This window comes from Tursiops truncatus, chromosome 12 (genome assembly GCF_011762595.2).
Source record: "Tursiops truncatus isolate mTurTru1 chromosome 12, mTurTru1.mat.Y, whole genome shotgun sequence".
Classification (NCBI taxonomy): domain Eukaryota; kingdom Metazoa; phylum Chordata; class Mammalia; order Artiodactyla; family Delphinidae; genus Tursiops; species Tursiops truncatus.
In genome coordinates this window covers 52299172-52319275 of record NC_047045.1, presented here as the reverse complement: position 1 = coordinate 52319275, position 20104 = coordinate 52299172, and the positions used below count along the sequence as shown (strand labels likewise).

At 35.1% G+C, this 20104-nt stretch overlaps 1 protein-coding gene across 2 annotated transcripts in view; it reads right to left on the bottom strand.

Moving 5' to 3' along the window:
- NKAIN2 (sodium/potassium transporting ATPase interacting 2) overlaps nt 1-20104 on the bottom strand; it is a 521682-nt gene that overhangs the window by 450371 nt on the left and 51207 nt on the right. For both annotated transcript variants that reach the window (XM_019951453.3, XM_073789558.1), the window contains exon 2: nt 3058-3138. The gene's annotated coding sequence lies outside the window, so the exon portion shown is untranslated. The remainder of the gene's footprint in view (nt 1-3057; nt 3139-20104) is intronic.

Here is a 20104-nt window from a genome sequence, read left to right as displayed (position 1 = left end):
CTCACATTTACCATTACAACAAAAAGAATAAAATATCTAGGAATAAACCTACCTAAGGAGACAAAAGACCTGTATGCAGAAAATTATAAGACACTGATGAAAGAAATTAAAGATGATACAAATAGATGGAGAGATATACCATATTCTTGGATTGGAAGAATCAACATTGTGAAATGACTCTACTACCCAAAGCAATCTACAGATTCAATGCAATCCCTATCAAACTACCACTGGCATTTTTCACAGAACTAGAACAAAAAATTTCACAATATGTATGGAAACACAAAAGACCCCGAATAGCCAAAGCAATCTTGAGAAAGAAAAACGGAGCTGGAGGAATCAGGCTCCCAGACTTCAGACTATACTACAAAGCTACAGTAATCAAGACTGTATGGTACTGGCACAAAAACAGAAAGATGGATCAATGGAACAGGAGAGAAAGCCCAGAGATTAAACCCATGCACATATGGTCACCTTATCTTTGATAAAGGAGGCAGGAATGTACAGTGGAGAAAGGACAGCCTCTTCAATAAGTGGTGCTGGGAAAACTGGACAGGTACATGTAAAACTATGAGATTCGATCACTCCCTAACACCATACACAAAAATAAGCTCAAAATGGATTAAAGACCTAAATGTAAGGCCAGAAACTATCAAACTCTTAGAGGAAAACATAGGCAGGACACTCTATGACATAAATCACAGTGAGATCCTTTTTACCCACCTCCTAGAGAAATGGAAATAAAAACAAAAATAAACAAATGGGACCTAATGAAACTTAAAAGCTTTTGCACAGCAAAGGAAACCATAAACAAGACCAAAAGACAACCCTCAGAATGGGAGAAAATATTTGCAAATGAAGCAACTGACAAAGGATTAATCTCCAAAATTTATAAGCAGCTCATGCAGCTTAATAACAAAAAAACAAATAACCCAATCCAAAAATGGGCAGAAGACCTAAATAGACATTTCTCCAAAGAAGATACACAGATTGCCAACAAACACATGAAAGAATGCTCAACATCACTAATCATTAGAGAAATGCAAATCAAAACTACAATGAGATATCATCTCACACCAGTCAGAACGGCCATCATCAAAAAATCTAGAAACAATAAATGCTGGAGAGGGTGTGGAGAAAAGGGAACCCTCTTGCATTGTTGGTGGGAATGTAAATTGATACAGCCACTGTGGAGAACAGTATGGAGGTTCCTCAAAAAACTACAAATAGAACTACCATATGACCCAGCAATCCCACTACTGGGCATATACCCTGAGAAAACCATAATTCAAAAAGAGTCATGTACCAAAATGTTCATTGCAGCTCTATTTACAATAGCCCAGAGATGGAAACAACCTAAGTGTCCATCATCGGATGAATAGATAAAGAAGATGTGGCACATATATACAATGGAATATTACTCAGCCATAAAAAGAAACGAAATTGAGCTATTTGTAATGAGGTGGATAGACCTAGAGTCTGTCATACAGAGTGAAGTAAGTCAGAAAGAGAGAGACAAATATCGTATGCTAACACATATATATGGAATTTAAGAAGAAAAGTCATGAAGAACCTAGGGGTAAGACAGGAATAAAGACACAGACCTACTAGAGAATGGACTTGAGGATATGGGGAGGGGGAAGGGTAAGCTGTGACAAAGCAAGAGAGAGGCATGGACATATATACACTACCAAACGTAAGGTAGATAGCTAGTGGAAAGCAGCCGCATAGCACAGGGAGATCAGCTCGGTGCTTTGTGACCGCCTGGAGGGGTGGGATAGGAGGGTGGGAGGGAGGGAGATGCAAGAGGGAAGAGATATGGGAACATATGTATATATATAAGTGATTCATTTTGTTGTGAAGCAGAAACTAACACACCATTGTAAAGCAATTATACTCCAATAAAGATGTTAAAAAAAAATGGTTAAAATGAAAAAATAAATAAATAAATTAAATTAAATGGTTAAAATGAAAAAAAGATTATTTATACTCAATATCATAGTTAAATAATAAATAAACATACTTGAAAATGCTCAGAGTGCTTTGGGAAACTCCTGTATGCTAGATTATAAATGTGTATTACCATCACCCCATCCCCCGCCCACCAAGATATATAGCCCTGCAAAAGTAGTTCCTGGAGACTTTTTAGCTCTTTTAGCCTTTGAAAGCAGGTTATCATCTCTGGGTTTTAAAAATGTCAACATCTTTGCAGGGTCTTTCTGATCTAAGGGATAGAGAGGTAAAAGAACATTTTACAATCTCTATCTTTTAAAGTTAATATGAAGAAGTACAAGTTTACAACTCTCTCAAGTGTCTCAAGCAAGATTTACTACTACTTTGAATGGATTATCTCATTTGACTTAGTTGCTGTTAATTGCATTCCAAAAGAAGAAGGATGTTGGTTTTAGAGATCTACAAACTGCATTATTTCAATAGTAAGGCATTTATGTTAGAAATATAATAGCAAGACATACGCAAACACACATACATACAGAAACTCATACAGGACGGCACAAAATAAAGAAACCTAAATGAAAATGTAAGTATTTTAAGTCCTTCCTAGATTATTTTAGAATAAAATGTCTATTTTATTCATTTATGTAATAAATTATATCCCTCTGGTAACAGTTTTATTCAACTAAAACCCATTAATTATTTGAATTATTATATTGCTATTTGGGTCCAATCAGGAAAGTCTTTAGCAGAGTAATAAGCCAACTAAGTGATTTCAAAAATCTTCAAGATTTTATCTCTGAAAAACTTCCTACTCTGCTTCAGAAATCTCTTACAAGTCAATGTTTTAAAAGTACACAGTATGGTCACCGTAATAATCAATATTTCATTTAGTTTTGCTTAAAATAATAAAATGACATTTTTCTGACACACTGAAATGTTTCTTTGATGGTAGAAATGCAGAGAGATAGATGAGGACATCTTTCAATTTACCTTCATTCGAGGTGCATCTAAGTGACAAGAGCAGGGTGAGACTCTGCCTTACTTAGGAAGAGGCTTGTTAACACACAACTGATGACTCAGGCAAATCAGATGGCAAATTACCTTTGAGAGGTCCCCAGCCTCCAAATAGAAGCAGATAACAAACACATTCCACGTAACCCAGAGGACTAGCCAGACAGCATACTGTAGAAAAGCAAGAGAGAAATAACATAATTAATTTTGAATCAACTGAGTAAGATTTAAACAGAACTTGAACTTTTGAACACCAAATCTTAAGATTAGTGGAAAATACTAGATATTTTTTCTTTCTAAGAAACAGGATGAGATGTACATTTATCTCTAGTTGGATTTTTTTCCTCACTGTAATAGACTCTTATAGTATTACAGCTCAAACTTGCTTAGGGATAATTTTTTCAGTTTTTAGACAAAAGAAATAGTAGTCCACATTTCTGTTTTAAGAGGGAATGGTTGTGGTTTCCAGATATCTGAAAAAAATGATGCCCCAGTAGATATATCAACTACAACCCATTTAAAAGAGAGCTCTTATCTTCCTTTGCAAGATCAACCCAATGTTTGATAACATGTAGCCTTTCCCCAAGTTATCGAGGGTCATCTTCAAATCAGTTTTCATACCTCTGTCCCATCTAATCAGCTTCTCTCTTTGGCATCTTCTTTCCATTTATCCTTTCACCTTCTTATTTTATCCTCTCATGACCTCCCACTTTAGTGACCATCTAGTTATTATCTCTAATTTTATTCTGTTGTCTATGCAATGTGCTTTATTCATCAATGACAAAATTTTCTTACCAAGACACAGTTCTGAGCATTCAGTTAACCAAAATTTATTAAGTCCTTAGAAGGAAACATGCTAGAAAGACACTGAGGATACAAAGATCAATGATAAATTCTCCCTGAATTCAAGTCAAGTGAAAGAGGTAGATTAGAAAAGAGAAGATTCTTACACAAAAATCATAAAAGGGTGTATATAGTCTGAGCTCAAGGAAAGAAGATGGGAAACGTGTGCAAACTATGATGAGAAAAGGTAGTCCTGCAACATCTAACAGAATAGGTGAAACACCTTCCATAAGAGGTGAACCGAACTAATTTATGGATTTTACCAAACAGCAGTGTGGGGGATTGGAAAGGCCATGGTGGAAGGTTGAAGTAAACAAAGAAAGCAGCAGGTGTGAACTTAAAAAAAATGGAACAAGAGGCTACAATGTCATTTCTCTGCTAAATGAATACCAATGGCTCCCATTCTTCATATGGTGAGTTCCAAAATCTTTATTTTATAGTTCAAGGACCTCCATGATCTTGTACCATGTTATCTTTTCAGACACACGTTTCAGTTCATCTTTCAAGTCATTATGGATTATGGACACATTGGATTACTTGTTGCTCCATGTACATGGAAAGCTATTTCTCACCTCTGTGCCATTTAAATAATTTTATCTTTTAATAATTTTCATTTTAATAATTTTACTTTCCCTAAGTACTCCTCTTACCATCTATCAATTTTTTATTTTTCTTCAGAAGTCAATATAAATATCATCTCTTGAGTGATATCCAATTAGAAATGGTGTATCCCTGCCTTGTGCTCCAATAAGATCTTGCTTGCTCGAATTTCATTCCAAATGTCTTATATCTAATTATTTGCATATTTTCCCCAGTGCACAATGATAAGCTCCTTGAGAGAAAAGACTCTTTCAATTAATGCTTATATCTCTAAGTTGCTAACTTAGTACTCTGTACAAAACAGGTTCTCAGTAAATATTTTATAAGTCAATCAATGAATGAGGAACAAGACAGAAAAAAATCTTAACTATTTTCAGAAGCAGAACTCCTTCCACCCATCCCAGATCTGGTTCTTATGAGAATTCTATGATCATTCATGTAGTGTGAGGACTGAGAGCCCTAAATGATAAGTTTATATAATAAACACTGACTCAGCTGTTTTCCGGGGGATGCATTCATCTAACTGTTGAATATGTGCACTGCTCAGTGAGAACAAAATAAGAGCAAAACTATATGATCTAACACAAAAGAAGGGGTTTGAGAAGTGAAGGCTGTGTACTGGAAATAGGGTCAGGAAGCTAAGCAGGCTGGGGCATGGAACTTAAGTTTTAGAGCAGAGATCTAATGAGATGTCTAAATTTGGTCTGTATTATAAAGTAGAAACTTGTTCACAATTTTTTTAAATATTAAAATCTAGACATTGGGTTGTTTTGCAGATTTGGATATTAGTTTTAGAAATATAATGAAGTGCTGGGTCCCACTTTAAGAATAAGTAGGTGAGAAAAAAATGCTTGAAGTTCCTGTGACTTGGTTTATATGAGTGTAAGGAAGAATGAAAGCATGATCGACTGAAGTGTTTGATCATGTTCTTTGTTCCTGGTGACACACTTTCCCCACCTTATTTATAATGGAGAGCTAAGTAACCACTATTTACTAAAAAACAAAGTAGCAGGATAAGTAAAATATTTGGTAAGAGTGGATGAAACACACTGTATAACATATATTATATATTCCTGAAAGTTTGTCATTGGTAGTTAGGTTTCCTGACGAGGCATTAAAGAATGTTAATAGAAAAGCTATAGCTTTTCTATTTTGCAACTGAAATTACATTTTCAGATGATAAAAATATTATCTGCATCTATGGGGTACACATGGCATAATCACTATTTCATTAGATGTTGAATATATAATAAGAATTTGGAATTTTCATCCAGATAAATTTAGATATCACTCATACTAAGGTATGCATTTATGTGTATGTGTAAATGTAAATTATACTTAGTTTGGTTAAAAACATGAAGCTGAAAAAATTATGCTTTAGTCCCCAAAATTAATAATTTTAGGGAAAGACAGGTAAGATAATGGGTCACATGCAAATAAATTGCATATAGAGATTAAGAACTTGGGACCTAAAGTTTGCATCACTTAGGAGCTCTGTGGCTACATGCAAGTCTCACTACTCTTTAGTTTCCTCAAATGTAAAATCACCTTTTATTACGATGATTATGTTATATCATCCCCTCTCCTTGTTTCAGTAATACGGCAGTAATCCCCACATTTTAATCTCCTTAGAATACTAAAAAAATATACTTTTTACATTAACTTTTGCAAAATATTTTTCCACCTAGTTGAACTTGCAATCTAGACTTTATCCCTTAATGAAACATGTTCTTCCCTAGAATAAGTTTCTTTTTTTTTTCTTTTTCTTTTTTGTGGTATGCAGGCCTCTCACTGTTGTGGCCTCTCCCGTTGCGGAGCACAGGCTCCAGACGCGCAGGCTCAGCGGCCATGGCGCACGGGCCCAGCCGCTCCGCGGCATGTGGGATCTTCCCGGACCGGGTCACGAACCCGTGTCCCCTGCATCGGCAGGCGGACTCTCAACCACTGCGCCACCAGGGAAGCCCAAGTTTCTTCTTTGATACATGAATGCCAATATTGATAGATGGATGACATTTTATAAAGCAAACCTTTTTTCATTTGGTTTCATTAAAACAATTTATTATTTATGGTTGACCATACTATATAATTATAAAGCATTTTCTATATCATGCCTTATGAGTTGCTCTTTCATGTTATTTTTAGTAATGATTTTGTTCTTTTTTATCCCATTTCTCCTAGAGTAATCCAAAAGAATATGTCCAGAGGGAACATAATAAACGTTCCTTCTATATCTTTGCATTTATTTGCATTATTTTCATTTTATTGCATATTTAATTACAAACCAGTTAGTCTACAATGCACTCTACTTCGTTAAAGATTTACAAAAGAGAATTATCACCTTTAGTGGTGTGCCACCTTTAATAAACACATATGCAAATATATATAAATGGTTTAAATTATATTAGTGACTTTCTCTTTAAAACTACCACAATTTAGAGAACTATTATTCAATAATATCATAATTATTAGAACAGGGGTCCCCAACCCCTGGGCCACAGACCAGGGCCACCCAGCAGGAGGTGAGCGGTGGGCAAGTGAGTGAAACTTCATCTGCCGCTCCCCATTGCTCGCATTACCACCTGAAGCATCTCTCCCACCCCTCCGACCCCCGGTCCATGGAAAAATTGTCTTCCACGAAACCAGTCCCTGGTGTCAAAAAGGTTGGGGGCCGATGTTTAGAAGACGAAAGAGCCTAGTACAATTCAAGTACCTGCCACATCTCATAAGTGCTTAATTAGAAAAAGAGTTGAGGCAGTGAATCAGTTCATATTTATTAAGCACCAGCTGGATGCAAGTGAGTATAACAGATGCTGTAGAGAAACATTACAAGATATAACTGAGTTGCTTACTCCCCTAAAATGATTTATATTTACCATTGATATGCAATTGGTGTAATCCAAAGGAACGTTTTCAGGTATCATTATTTTTTACTAGAAAGCAACACTCATATCAGTTTACCAATATCACTGATATTTTGCTGCTAGTATGAAAGTAATAATGTAATCGGTTCTAATGAACTATGATAGAAGCATTCCTAAGAAGCATTGTATTAACAAATCTGTCTTAAAAACAACTCCTTTAAGCAATATTTTAGAATTATTAACAATCAAGTGTTTTAATACTGACAGTGAGAATATTTTAATAGATATACATGTATACCCATAAAACAAATATCCCTGGTCAAAATGATTGGACTATAGTCACCTTTTGCTCCAAGTTAATTATATTTTAGCTTTATTTTCTCATTTTCAACAGCAGCATCATTTAATCTGCTTAGGCATTCTCATCACTTTCTCATCCATTGTTATAATAAAAAAGAACAAAAGTGGCCCAAATAAAGCAGCTTATTTTCTAATTCTTGATCATCTTATGACCAGTGACAGTCTGCTTTATGATGTAAATCCTGTCTCCTAATTCATAAATCCTGTTACGTCTACTTCATGCTATATAAACTTTCACTTAAAAGAAATAGCTAAATAAAATACACTACTATTAAAATAATTAGTTTGATAATTAGCCAGAATCTGATAAAAATCCAATTCTAATCATAGATCACACGGCAGATCATTTAGAAAGGCAGGTTTCTACCTTACTATTTTACCAATGCTGCTATTATATGTTCAAGTTTCCTTGTGATTCTATGTTTATGCACACATTTTAATGACAACCATTTTATAATAAGATTATATTTTCCCTCAATTACAGAAATTTCTTATTGTAGAAAATCTTTAAAATTTTGAACATCATAGAAAGGAAATTGAGAAAATACCATACTTAGATATAATCACTGGTATTATTTTATTGTATATGTTCCCATATACACTTTTTTTCTATGAATATGTTTCAGACATATATGTTTAAATAGGAATCTTACTCTATATTCTGTTACCTGATTTTTTTGCACTTGATTAAAATGTCTCATTGAATATTCTGTAACATATGTTACAATGCAAAAATGCAGTGAGTTACTCAACTAATTCTCTACTATTTAATTTTGTGCTTTTCCTATTGTTCTATTTTGATCAATTACTATAAATTTCGATTTTGCTTAAAAGTTTTTAGTTTAGTTTGACATATTAAATCATAACTGAAAATATTTTGCTTAAATGGACTATTTCTAAGACAGACTATAAATGTTGGAATATCCAACAGACATTATTTTAATGAACATATAAACATGGCTATTAAATTTTATGCAACTCCAAATAAAAACTGAATCCCCAAAGGCATTCTATTCTTCTTGAAGCAAAAAGTGGAAAATAATTCCCTTAGATTGAAAAAAAAAAAAAAGATACTCATTCAGCATGAAGACAACTGTATAGAACTAATTTCTTTCCTTTTAACTCATGCAACATATTTCAGACGAAGATATTTACGGCCCCACAGCCCTAAGGCTAGAAAGATTCCATTGAAAGAACTTTTGGTACTAAATAATAATAAATCAAGTTATATAGGAACATCCTAATTGACATATGCAAATAAGAGATTTGAAAGGCTAATAAAACATAAGAACTAGTGAGAAAATACCAATCTGCACTTTTAAAAGCTGAAATCTGCACAGATTAAGAATCAGATAGTAGGGACTTCCCTGGCGGTCCAGTGGTTACGACTTCCCCTTCCAATGCAGGGGGTGCAGGTTTGATCCCTGGGTGGGGAGCTAAGACCCTAAATGTCTCAGGGCCAAAAAACCAAAACATAAAACAGAATCAATACTGTAACAAATTCAATAAGGACTTTAAAAATGGTCCACATCAAAAAAAAAAATCTTAAAACCCCAATCAGATAGTAATTTATCCATGTATATTTGTTTGTATAGCAGTGTTTTAAGATGTAGATGTGTAATACATAGATCTGAAAGTGATATGTGAGAGAAAAAAATCTTCAATCTATTAAAAAGGCAACTTGTGTTTATTGTCACATTCATCACACCTTGTGTCTAGAAGTGACATCAAAAAAAGAGTATTCATTTTTTCCAGTTAGCAAACAATTTTAAAGTGATATTTATTGATATTCCTGGTTTTTGAAATCATGTTTTAAAATTCTAATAAGAATAGTTCTTCTAGGGCTTCCCTGGTGGCACAGTGGTTGAGAGTCCGCCTGCCGATGCAGGGGACGTGGGTTCGTGCCCGGGTCCGGGAGGATCCCACATGCCACGGAGCGGCTAGGCTGGTGAGCCATGGCCGCTGAGCCTGCGTGTTCGGAGCCTGCACGTCCGGAGCCCATGCTCCGCAGCGGGAGAGGCCACGGCAGTGAGAGGCCTGCGTAACGCAAAAAAAAAAAAAAACACACACAAAAAAAACCAACAAAAAAGAATGGTTCTTCCTGTGTTGAAGTTTCTTGGACTAGCCCAGCAACACTAAAGAAAATGAAATTGCCTCTGGTTCTGGTTATGTAGGAATTTGAAGATCACGGTCAAGATGATATTAGAATGCATTAAAAAAAAAAAAAACTATTACCATGTGAATTCAAAATTTTTGTATATCTAATACTGTTTTTTTTAACTCCATTATTTTGATGTCCCAAACTTCCCATAGACCTGAAATTTGAGAATATTACTTGTTACTTTATATAGCTAAATAAATTAATTAATTAATTTAAAAAAGTCTTTGCAGATGTGATTGATAAAGATTTTGAGATAGGGAGATTATCCCGGATTCTCTGGGTGTACTCTTGTAAGTGGGAGGCAGATGGATATTTTACACACATAAATAGACAATATGAACAGAGCAGACAGATTTAACGGTTATATTAATGTGGTCACAAGCCAAGGAATCCTGTAGCTACCAGACTCTGAAAGAGGCAAGAATCAGATTTCCCCCAGAGCCTCTGGAGGTAGTATGAGCCTTGAGTTGGGCTCAGTGATACTGATTTCAGATTTCTGAACTCCAGAACTGTGAGAGAATGAATTTCTGTTGTTTTAAGTCACCAAGTTTGTGAAAATTTCTTACAGCAGCCTTAGGACACTAATACAACCACCCAAATCTTCTCTTCTGTTTTCCATTGACCTGTCTTTGAAATGTAACCCTAAAGAGTATAATACCTAAATACTTGTGGAGAAATGTAATTATCTTCAAAATTAAGATCCACTTTTTTGGGGCAATTATATCATTGCTTCATAATCAGTCCATTGCTAACCTCTGAATGGCATGCAAACATACATACCCTGTTTTACTTATATGCCTTATGTAAGTGCTGTGAAAGTCTTTGCTGGAAAATAAAAATATTCCTGTTTTATGAATTCCTGTTCTTAGGGTATTTCCAGCATTCTAACAATATAAGGCTGTTTTATTGTTTTCAGAAGTTATTGCATAAAGTTCTAGGATGCAGAAATCAATACATTTAGAGTCCTGAATATTTCCAGACTTGTAAAAAAGATTGTCAAAATGAGTTAAATACCTAGGAAAAGATACAATTCAAGAAACTCTTTATTCAGAAGCAAGGAAGAGGGAAAGCAGGTGATAGTTATTATCAATATAATGGACTAATATTTAGTTGGAAAAATGAATTATATGATATCATTAAAATATTAAAAATTATAATAAATAGCAGTCCTAAATTTATCAGCCGTTGCGGTTACCTTGAAAATTTAGAAAGGTCTTAAACTACCAATTGTTTATTATGTGTCAATCCAAATATTCTTCAGTATCACTTTTTAGCAGTTTAGCAATTTTTAGCATTAAACTCTGAGTGAATGCTGCCATATCAGACCCCATAGATTGAGTGGAAAGCATTATCTTTAGCTATATTCATATATTCTATGACTATTATGACCACTCTGAATACATGTATGGTTCCAGTTGATTAATATATCCTAGGATACCTAAAAATGTTGAGTCCCCTCTCTGTATAACAAATACTTCATTTAAGAAGACGCATTATCCATATATTGATTTATAACCTTTCAGCCGTGCTTTATGAAAGAACTCATGGCACACAGAGACAAAGGTACTGTTTGTAAGGCTCAATAATACAAACAAAGGAGTTGGCTTGCAACTGAATGTGACTGACTCAGGGGCTCTGGCCACCCCAGGTTCCTGAAGAGCTCAGCATGCCAGCACATCTGTAAACTATTAGCTGGGACACTATTGGGAAGTTCTGCTCAGAAAAGTCGTACATAGTACACAATTTCTTTTCAAAAAGATAGTCTTGCTAATGCATCAAAAATAAAGTCTGCCTGCTCAACCTGCTCAACAGGGTAGCTAGTTCCCCACGTCTTTATATTCTTTACAGTCATCTAGAGGATACTTCTGAATATCACACAGATGATCCAATTAATTGTGTAGCAGTTGTAGCAAATAGAGACAAATCAATGAGGCAATGTTCAACTCAATAGCCACATGTAAACATGAATATATATTTAGAATAACTAGGTGCTTGGCTACTTTTTAGATTGCAATATTCATGTGGAGAATGTAGTTCCAAATATATAGCTGCTAATACGTATGTACATGTTAGTAATGAAAAACTACATATTTTTCTCATCTTAGAAGCACTTTGTTTTTCAATTTGCCAAACACCTTTTCATTTATTATCTCAAAAGCAAGACTGAAATTACTAGCTTCAGGATCACTTTGGTAAGATGGATAAAATGAAAACAAAACAAAACGAAAAAGAGATTTAGTTAGGAATGCTTTTGGTTGTAAGTAATAAATATTGAACTACAGGTGGTTTAAATACTAGGGTTTTTAAAATCTTTTTTCATACATGAAGTCTGGAAGTGAGGTGCTGTCGGCTCAATGTTGCCATGGCTCTAGATTTATACCTTTGGGGTTTCCTTCCAAATCCTCACATAGTTAACACACCCTGCAAGCAGAAACGTGCTGGGAAGGAAAGATCCCTTCTTTCTGCAACACTTTGTTCTTTCAGGAAAGAAAAAAGTTCCCAAATGCACTCAGCAGATTTACATCTCGTTAAGTGAAACTGTGTCACATGCCTGCTTTCCTGAACCCAATCACTAACAAAGAGGACTGGGATTATCATGGTTGTTTTATACCGATTGTAATTCATCCCCTGGACCTGAGAGAGGATCAGATCCCACTGAGAGCTCTGCTGACCATCCAAATATCTGAACAATATTGGGATTCTGTTAGCAGAGAATGGGGGTTGGCAGGCAGAGCTGTCTGCCACTATAACCTATGCACATCCTAAATTTTTGTTTCCTGTAATATGCAAAAGTGAATAACTGCTATTTAACGCTTCTTATGTGTGTCTTGTTTTCTAGAGAAATACTCAACCCTTTGCTTCAGTAAGACTATACATATTCAACTAAACAGAGAAGTAATGTAGTATTACACCCAAAGTAAGTATAAAGATTCCAGACCATCCATGGAGGAAGCACACAAATCAGATGTAGTGTTTTGCAAACAATCTGCAAGATACAACTTAAGGAACATACGAAGAGGAAAAATATAGAGTGCTAGTGGTCTCATTGGAAATGTAAAACAACTATGTCTTGAGAAGGAAGAAAAGTATTATGGAAAATATTAAGAATATTCAAATAAGGAAAACAGGGCCCTCTAAAGAGTTAAAAGTAGAAAGTTAACAATGGCATTTTCAAAATTTATAGAAATATGCTTCACTGAGATGTGGTAGATGTGTGGTGGTTGAGAATTTTGATTGAGTAAGCATAATCTACCACTTTTTTCCTTTTGAAATTAGAAAATATCTTGTCTCTGTCAACCAGAAAGGTTTTCATCTCTTCTTCGCTTTTCTATCCCCTTAGCCTTCATCTCAACTTCAAAGCAAGACTATAGTGAGGTAAACAACCTTCTAAAATATGTAAATTATCCTAATTGGGGTATGGTAAATCTATTAATATAACCTTTAAAAATGTCTACTTGCTGTGCTTGGTTTAAAAACATCTAAGTACAGATACAGGTCTCTCTCTCTCTCTCTCTCTCTCTCTCTATATATATGTATGTGTATATATATCTATATATGTATGCATATATATATATTTGGTCTTATTTTAGGCTGAAACATTAAGGAAACTTCATGTCTCTTGGGTGCTTTGTATGACATTACACTGTAAGTATGGGGTGAGTATAAAGTTCTCCCAAACATTTAAAATTACTTCAATACAGCTTCTTAACTTGCTTTCGGATAAAACGATTTGCAACAAGATTTTTACTGAGCGAATATTCTTTCTGCCTACATAAGTGACAGGATAGACATTTACCAATATTTCATGTGATATGTCTTCTCAATACCTGTCTTCTTGATTGGATACTGTCAATAGTAAAAGCTTAGTCATACCATATTTGGTGAATACTGCTTGCTACACTGGTATGTTGGGCTCAAGAAGCTAAGAAGCCCACATAAATAAAGCCTCTTAAAGAGATAACCATATATTCAAATCTAAATGTTAGAGTGGAAAACTTAAAATCACTACATTTTTAATTAATTAAATATCTGTATTGAAATGCATACTGCATAAGACAGAAGCATTGAATATAGAAAGCTTACCCTCAGAAGAGCTAAAATGAATCATCATGATATATTAGAACTATGTTTTTTATTAGTTGGTTTAAAAGGGGAAGTCTCTTACAAGAACTTGGTCCAATGCAGAGCATAATTCAGTTTTAAGTTACACATCTTTTCGCTGTGTAAAGGATACTCTGAAAACAATAGTAATGGTATCCAATAAAAATGTCTTTTTGATTTCATTTCTAGCTTTTAAGAACACAAAGGTAAAGTTATAGGTTTACCTGATTAATTAAGCTTTAGGTTTCATGTGCAAACTTTGATTCATAAATGGAATACAAATCAACAGTGTGTTTTTGAAAAATCGATTTAGCAATTTTCTTAAATTCATTTATTTTTTAATTTCTTAACTGTGGTAGGCAGAAAGATGGCCCCTCAAATATATCCGACCCTAATCCCCAGAACCTGTGACTGTGATGAATTATTACTCCTGTGACTGTGTTATGCCATAGGCAGCGTTGACCTAAAATAAAGGAGATTATCCAGGTGAGCTTAATCTAATCACATGAGTCTTGTAAAGCAGATAGCTTTTTCTGGCTGGTGGCAGAAGGGGAAGTCGGAGAGATATAAAGCATGTGAAGCTGCAAACAATCCCCAGCGAATAGTCAGCAAGGATATGAGGACCTCATTCCTACAATCAAATGGAATTGAATTCTGCCAAAAACCTGAATGAGATGGATGAAGACTGTACCCCAGGGGCTCCAGATCTGAGGCCAGGACAGTCACTATCTTGATTTCTGTCTCCTTAGATCCAAAGCATAATATTCAGCCAAGCCCGCCTGGACTTCTGACCTACAGAACTGTGATAGAATAAATGAATGGGTGTTACTTTAAGCCTCTAAGTTTGTGGTAATTTGTTATGCAGCAATAGGAAACTAATACATTAATATTGAGGTTTTCATTTTTTAAAAAATATTTTTAACTGTCAACTAATTTCCCACAAGGGCTAAGTGCTATAAATACAGTGTATATTAAGTAGACTGGATCTAACAGACTCTTTCAGACTGACTTTTAGTATAGGTACTTCCTTTTGAATTTTAAGACATTTTGATATACTACATCAATTTGCCTATGTTTTTTTCTAGAAATAAAATTGTTATCATTATTTATTAAATTAGTTACTTCATAGAAAGGTATATCTAGAAGTTAGGAGACCTGGGTTCAAGCCCTATCTCCATAATGAATCTACCTCTATAATTTGGACAATATTGGTATTTCTATCTAATTTTGAAACTAACATTCCTAGATGAATGCAAGGTGATTTACTATTATTTTTTTGGAGAAGTAGACCCTTTCTCACATTACAAGTGTTAGCTGCAGTGCCCATGGGCTAGCTCAACAATGGTGATAGCAATAAACATAATGTTTCATTCCTTATGTCAGCCACTTAACACAGTCAATCATTTTTATTGGATACAATGATTGCAGAGTGATATCAACCAAAAGTATTAGCAATGACAATCACTTTTTGTATCATTATACAAGAACTCTTCTATAAAGGATGTATTCACAATTTCTTAAGGAATGTATCTTAAGAAAAAACCATCAGCCTTCTTAACAGCCATCAAGTAGATACATTCTTTGCAAGACTGACATTATGTGGTCAAATGTGTTGCTGCTGGTAGATAGGGACTTGGAGAGTATGTAAAAATAATGTCCCCAGATGTGTATGTCTTAATGTGCATTTAGTACTAAAATGACCTTTGAATGAGGGCTTAATAGATATTAACTTTCTAGGAAGATGAAAATAAGGTCAAATAATGATGATCTACAAGTCCCCAAAATGGATACTTATGTTTCATTATACATATGAGTTTCCCCCAATCTTTTGTTTGCGTTTTTAGTCACCCAAAGGCTAAAATGACATTCTCAGCTTAAACATGGTATTCAAGTATAAAACCTTTAAAAACTATCTTCCTCTTAAAAATAGTTTCTCCTACTCAAGGGTAAAATTGAATTTAGTCCAAATCAGCCTAAGAAATCAAGTTTTATATTTGGCTCTAAAACAGCTATCATATCTTCATCAAATTTATGACTATTTCGCCCAGGTGTTAAGAATAGGCTATGGTCTTAGATTGGATGCCTACATAGACTCCTTAGAGTTTTTCCTGCTCATTGTCTATAGAACAGAAATCTTTTCTTAAAATTTCTGCTCTTTATTTTTTAAATTGAATTATAGTTGGTTTACAATGTGTTAATTTTTGCTGTACAGAAAAGCAATTCAGTTATATATATATATTCTATTTTTGAATATTCTTTTCCATTATGGTTTATTGTAGGGTATTGAATATAGTTCCCTGTGCTATACAGTAGAAGGACCTTGTTGTTTATCCATTCTATATATAATAGCTTATATCTGCTAACTCCAACCTCCCGCTCCATCCCTTCCCCAATCCCCTCCCCCTTGGCAACCATAAGTCTGTTCTCTATATCTGTGAGTCTGTTTCTGTTTCGTAGATGGTCATTTGTGTCATATTTTAGACTCCACATGTAAGTAATATACAGAACATAAATCTCAGCAGAGACACATGCCTTGCAAATGAAAGGTTACAAGGTGTTTTAAGGTAAGTGAGTGTGAGGAATGGTGAAAATTCATCCAAACTGTTTGTAAAATCATGTGCCCTATTTATTGTTGATTCCTTAATAGTTTCATATTCATGTGGAAATGATATTTTTTCTAATAGATCATACATAAAAATTGAAAATCTTTTATTTATTTCAGTACAGACTTATTTCTGTGTAAAATTTCAAGATTACAAACATGTATTTGAAAGAAGTATTATTCAAATAAAGCATTTTGGAACTCAGATAGTAGTGGATGCTGTCTGGTGGGTGGGCACTGCCTAGGTGCCCCTTTAGGACTGAAGCACTAATCATTATCCAGCTGCCAGAAGTGTTGCCTGTTGACAGCTCACAGCCAAGCTCCTTATCAGGAGTTACCCTTGGTCAAAGTGAGCTGTCTTGCTTATGATTTATGCTCACCTCCAGGAGCAACCCTCATCTCATGCCTGGTTAACACTAAAGTTCAAAACTCCCAGACCCTTGTCTTAATTCTGGACATTTATTAAAGATCAGCACAGTTTCAGAGCTCTACATTGGATCAGCTGAGGCTTCTGTTGGCTGTACTGAAGTTAAACTTCATCTGACCAGTCTTGCTTCCCTCACTTTATTACAGGTGTTGTCCCTGGGAACACTCCCCTATAAATGACGTGCATGTGAATTTCCACCTCCGAATCTACTACAGAAAAACTTGACTAACAATGATTGAAAATAGGAGTGGTCCTGGAAAGCAGATATTAAAGGGGAATTTTGGACCTAGATCACTTCCTGATGCCTGGCAACGAGGACCTCATGATAGGAATAGATGGTATAATGACAGCTCTTGGCATACAGTAGCACTAAAACTATTAACTTTTGTACTGGTGGTGAACTGGGATGACTTATTTAGCTATAGATGAATAACTAACCTGCCAGCAACAGAGCAAGGCTGAGTCCCCAGCATGGGACAACTCCTTGAGAAGACCAACAGCCAGTCTATAATAGATGATTACATTGAATCCTTTCTATCCTAAAAGTGAGAGTGATTCATCTGGGCAGAAGTTGAAATTCTAAGTATAGATTGTCTTTCCTGCTTCTAAGTTTTGGAAGAACCACTAACTGAGGTCTTAAAGGATGTTTGACTCACCAACACAGGGTCCTCCAAAGCACTGCATTGATACAAAGGACACACTTTATAGTTAGGAAAGGATGGAAGTTAACAAATGCCTATGGGATCTATTGGTGTCATAGCACCCAGAAATTGTCAGTCTGACAGACTCATCTGACTTTTGAATTTGCAAATGGGGTGCTAAGTTGGAGATGATACTGTACAAGGCTAGGTGTCTTCCTACAGGATGCAGTAAATGCCCTACACGAATGACTATGATATGGTGTTGGGTCTTCAATAGGTAGAATACACAGATCTAGAAGCGGAGGAGCGAAAGCAGGAGTAGCTCTGCTCACTGTCACTCACTGTGATGTATTTGGAGAATTTGTCCTTTCTGTCCCCACAAATTAGCCTTTGTGGATCTACGTCCTGGGTTCTAGAGGGAAATACTTCCACTAGAGGATAAAGCAAAATTTCCACTAAACGTAAGCTATGGCTGCCACTCAGTCACTTTTGATTCTTTGATCTAAGAGACCAGCAGTGATGAAAAGTATCACCCTCTTGATAGGGGCAATATATGAAACAGTGGAGCATCTCTTGCTAACCCCCTACACAGTTTTAATGGCAATGCATCACAGAAGTAACCATGGCTTGACAAGCATAGTGAACAGTGACTTACATTCCTCATGGTTGAGGGTCTGGATTAACCCAGTAGGTAAGCTGCCTAGACAGGAAGATGAAGGTCCAGAGAATATAGATAAAATGGATAGTGCAGCATACTCCAAGAGCAACTGCAGAGGTGGAGCTGAAGTTTGTCCCACTGATCTTGTAAGTTCACTTAGGAAAAGAAATCAACTAGTAGAGGGGGTGTTTCCAAATTGGATGACAGTACTACCTGAAGCAGGTGGATCTGTGTAGTGCAAGGTACGGATTGAAGAGAATCCATGGTGCACCATCTAGATCTACCCTTTAGCATTAAGTGCTTATTCTTCCAGCATGGCTGATTAATGTCTCACAGCTAAGTCCCTCTCAAGGAATTGCCCCCTGGTCAAAGGGAGCTGCATAACTCAAGGTCATGTCCCACTCCTACAGGCAGCATACAGCCAATGACAGGTCCATGGGGGAATACAAAGGCCTGCCCATCATTCTCCCAAATTTGGACATATATGAAAGATCATAATGGCTTTAGAGTGACCCATAACATAAAAGGATTGCAACTGCAACGCAGTTCCAATTTTTCATCTACCCAATCCTGTCTTTGTTCTTAAGAGCATACTCCAATAAACTTGCTGAATATAAATCTCTATCTCTGAGTTGGTATCCCGGAGATGCTGACCTATATGTTGAAGTTACTACAAGTTATAGAAAAGAAAACGTCCCCTGAATTTCTTCAGCAAAAAATGAGATTTCACAAATCACTTTGATGATAATACCATAAGCGTAAATGATATACTAAAAACACTGTAAGATATAAGCAAGAATGGGGCTCAATTCCATGTGAAAATTTATAAGCCAGGATCAATATCTGAAACACTCTATTATTTTATAAATATATTACAGATTTTTTAGAAAATCACACAGGTTGTGACTATTTTAAAGGGTTTACCATCCAAATGTACAATAATATATCAATAAGGTCAACCATAATTTCAACAAAGCTGTCCCCAGTGTGTAATACACATAGACTGTTCCTAAATAATATACCCAGTCATTTGCTTCTGGCCTCTTCAGCTGAGTCTTCCTTTCCACTTAGATATTTTTCCCTTTCTTGTCCTTTCACCTCCCATGCACACCTATAAAATCATATGCTTACCCCATATTGTAAGGAAAGTGACAATATCCTGTACTTTACAAATTTGTTATTATTTTAAATATTTTAATGTGAAAATATTTTATTTTTGAAGACAATGATATGGAAAACCATAATTCATTAAATAAATCACTATATATCTATTTTTAATTCCAAACATATTCTCTCTGTCAGTGCAGAGTAGCCCAAAATAATATGGTTATTTGTGAAGGCATCCACATACATATTCTAATTATTATTTCCTAAGCCCTTTCATTTTTTTCCGGCACTTTATACATTTATGAGTATAATATGGAATGATTGTATTGACATTTACAGATAATAACAGTATCATTTATTACCAGTTCAATATGTTCTAAATACTGCTAAAATAAGTTTACATCATTGCCTCTTTCGATCCTCAGATAATCCTATCAAGTAGGTATTATTATTTCCACAATAAAATTGAATGAATAGACACAAGACTACTCACCTCTCCTATTCAATATTATACTATATAACTTAGGCAGCACAGGAGAATGTAAGAAATCAATAAAAAGTTAGGAAGGAAAAAATTAAACTTTCATTATTCATAGATGATATGATTATTCACAAGAGAATTGGCAGAAAAATTATTAGAGCTAATTAAGAGTTGAACAATGAAGGATGATCAATACAAAAAAAAATCTATTGTGTTCCTATAAACAATGAAAATAGCAAGAAAATATCATTTTAAAAGTTATTGGTTCTGGACTTCTGGCTTCTGGACACTTGAG